Genomic DNA, 3,791 nt, shown 5'->3' on the forward strand with positions numbered 1-3,791 from the left:
AAATTTGGAAATTTTCAAACTTTGAATTTTCATGCCCTTAAATCAGAGAGATATGTCACACAAAATAGTTAATAAATAACATTTCCCACATGTCTACTTTACAGCAGCACAATTTTGGAACCAAAAGTTTTTTTTGTTGGGAAGCTATAAGGGTTAAAAGTTGACCAGCAATTTCTCATTTTTCCAACAAAATTTACAAAACATTTTTTTAGGGACCACATCATATTTGAAGTCACTTTGAGAGGTCTTTATGACAGAAAATACCCAAAAGTGAACCATTATAAAAACTGCACCCCTCAAGGTGCTCAAAACCACATTCAAGAACTTTATTAACCCTTCAGGTGCTTCACAGGAATTTTTGGAATGTGGAAGAAAAAAATTAACATTTAACTTTTTTCACAAAAATGTTACTTTAGACCCAATTTTTTTTATTTTTGCAGGGGTAACAGGAAAAAATGGACCCCAAATTTTTTTGTGCAATTTCTTATGAGCGCGTTGATACCCCATATGTGAGGGAAAACCACTGTTTGGGCGCACGGCAGGGTTCGGAAGGGAAGGAGCGCCATTAGACTTTTTGAATGTAAAATTTGTTTGAATAATTAGCAGACGCCATGTTGCGTTTGGAGAGCTCCTGATGTGCCTAAACAGTGGAAACCCCCCACAAGTGAGACTATTTTGGAAACTAGACCCCTTAGGGAACTTATCTAGATGTGTGGTGAGCACCTTGAACCTCAAGGTGCTTCACAGAAGTTTATAATATTGAGCTGTAAAAATAAAATTTTCACATTTTTACCACAAAAATGTTTTTCATCCCCTAATTTTGCATTATCATAAGGGTAATAGGATAAATTGCACGATGAAGTTTGTTGTGCAATTTCTCCTGAACACGCCGATACCCCATATGTGGAGGCAAACCACTGTTTGGGCGCACGGCAGGGTTTGGAAGGGAAGGAGCGCCATTTGACTTTTTGAATGTAAAATTTGCTTGAATAATTAGCGGACGCCATGCTGCATTTGGGGAGCCCCTGATGTGCCTAAACAGTGGAAACCCCCCACAAGTGACACCATTTTGGAAACTAGACCCCTTGGGGAACTTATCTAGATGTGTGGTGAGCATATTGGGAGATATAATAAACAAATCAGTAGCAGGTGAAGAATTGGTTTTATTTTTTTTTTACGTCGTTCCTTTTGCGGTATAAGTGATGAGATTACTTTATTCTTCGGGTCGGTGTGCTAACAGCGATACCAGATTTATATCGGGTTTTTATGACTGACAGCTGTCACACACTAAAAGACACTATTTTTTGCAAAATCTAGTTTTTGCATCACCATATTTTGAGAGCTATAATTTTTCCATATTTCGGCCAACAGAGTCATGTGACAGCTTGTTTTTTGCGGGACGAGTTGACATTTTTATTGGTACCATTTTTGGGTACGTGACATTTTTTGATCGCTTTCTATTCCGTTTTTTGGGAGGTAAACTTAACAAAAACCAAAGACAATTCAGGAATTGTTTTTTGGGGTTTTTTTTATGCCGTTCTGCGTGTGGTAAAAGTGATAAGGCAGCATTATTCTTCGTGTCAGTACGCTTAGATGATCATCCTGTTTCCAGAAAGCATGTACATGTGCAGTGTATCATTTAGCAGTTGTGATTTATGGCTGTTTTTAAAACCATTAAAGATGACCTATCACCGGGTCAAAAGTTTCCAGTTTTCGCCCCTTGTTTTATTCCCGCTGCTCCCCTCATTATTCCTTTTTTTTTAGCCTGTCATACAATTCCAGAGATCTGGGATCTTTATGTTAGTGAAAATTTTTCTGTTCTTTGCCAAAGGGGTGTGGCTCACAGGATTCTCTGTGGGCGTGTCTTTAGGCTGCTATGCATTATTACCCTGCGAGCAACGCCCCCTTGGTAAAAGACATAAAAAAATTATCGCTAAATAAAAATGCCCATATCTCAGGTACTGGATGGGGAATTTCAAAGAGCAAAAAATGGTAAACTCAGGGGAACAGTGGGAATAAAATAGGGGCAAAAACTGTTCAGTTCTGACCTTGGGACGGGTCCTCTTGAAGGCGTTTCTCTGTACAGTAAAGCGCAGTATTTGGTCTGTTCTATTTACAATAAAAAGGTCTTGTAACAAATTGTGGGTATTTCTACCCTGACTTCTCCACTCTTGTATTATTGTCAATATGCTGCTAGAATTTTTCTATTTTTCCACTAGGAAAATTAATTTTTAGAACTGCCGGTGATATAACAATATAATTTTCTTTTATTGAAACTTTTTTAGACCTCAGTTTACACTGTTGAAGCTTACAGCTCATCACCAGCTGAAATAGCTCAGTTGGGAGAGCGTTAGACTGAAGATCTAAAGGTCCTTGGTTCAATCGTGGGTTTTGGCATATGGAGAGGTATTTTTTTAAAGAATGCTTTTACATTTTCCTCTGCGTTTATTTTTTCCAGGACTCCACAATTCACAGATCATAAAGACACTTAACATCATAATTTTAAAAATGGCAATCATGGTTTACAAAGTGGACAATATGACAACTGCAACATTTCATTACTAATTGTTATTTCCAAATCAAAACTAAACTGATAAAAAATCCAGAAATGTATATGACTCTTTCTAATGAAAGGCTAAAATGCCTATTTTAATTTTTTACTGATACGTAGATGTCTAGTTTTGTTGGAGTTTTTTTATTAGTATTTTGTGTTATAAGGAATATGTATTGCAGCAAAGAAAAAAATATTTTTTTAATTTCTTTACTAATTTGAATGGCATAAAAATAAAGTTCAAGACTGTGTTCACATGATGCGTTTCCAATGCATTTTTTGCTGTAAACGTAAAAAATATTGTAAAAGCATATCAGTTTTACAGCGGTGTCATTTTTGTTTGGGAATGCATCGTGTGAACAAGTTCTTAGGGTGAATCCAGTGATGTTTTTCCAAAATATAGGCCCCTCAAAGTCACTTCAAAACTGACTAGGTCTGTAAAAAATAGAACTTGGAAATTTTCTTAAATTTTCTTAAAAAGAAAATTAAATCTTGCTGCTAAATTTTAACCTTTCTAACATCTTAACAAAATAAAAGGAGGTTTGGGAAATGATGCTGACATAAAGTAGACAAATAGGAAATGTTATTTATTAACTTGTTTGGTTGTCTGACTTGTTGGTTTTAGGATATAAGCAGTCAAAGTAAAAAAATTGGTAACATTTAAAAATTTTCAGCAAACTTTAGATACTTTCACAAGAAAAACTAAAAACATATTGACCTCAATTTGCTGCTAATATAAAGTACAATGTGTCACGGAAAAACACTTTCAGAATCACGGGGATATGTTAAGCATTCCAGAGTTGTTACCACATAAAGTGACACGTGTCAGTTTTAAAAAATGTGGCTTTGGTCGCTAAGCTCAAAATTGGCTCCGTCACTAAGGAATTAAAAATGAATATTGAAATAAAATAAATCATGATATATTTCCTTTCATCACAAGTAATGCTCATCTTTCTGCTGCTTAGCTTAGAAAGAGTTAATTTACTCAAACCAGCAGAAGTCAGGATAGCTGAGCTGTCTAAGGCACTGCATTCATGTCGCAGTCTCCCCTGGAGGCGTGGGTTCGACTCCTGCTTCTGACATCAATATTTTTTTCAAGAAATTGTACAGCTTCTCTCCTGTTATTGATTAGTTGTGGGTCCTCTATTGGCGGCAATCTCAAAATCGATCACTAAAAGTAGAATATTTCGAGAGGTATAGTTTTTAGTGATGAGCGAGCACTAAAATGCTCGGGTACTTG

At 36.0% G+C, this 3,791-nt stretch overlaps 1 non-coding gene across 1 annotated transcript; it reads left to right on the plus strand.

Annotated features, from left to right (window-relative positions):
* The first annotated feature begins 2,324 nt into the window (after positions 1-2,324).
* On the plus strand, positions 2,325-2,397 carry TRNAF-GAA (transfer RNA phenylalanine (anticodon GAA)). Its single transcript has one exon. It is a non-coding gene; the product is annotated as a tRNA-Phe (tRNA).
* The last annotated feature ends 1,394 nt before the right edge of the window (positions 2,398-3,791 follow it).

Source organism: Phyllobates terribilis, unplaced genomic scaffold (genome assembly GCF_046119375.1).
Source record: "Phyllobates terribilis strain yellow unplaced genomic scaffold, ASM4611937v1 Scaffold_65__1_contigs__length_7625178, whole genome shotgun sequence".
Classification (NCBI taxonomy): domain Eukaryota; kingdom Metazoa; phylum Chordata; class Amphibia; order Anura; family Dendrobatidae; genus Phyllobates; species Phyllobates terribilis.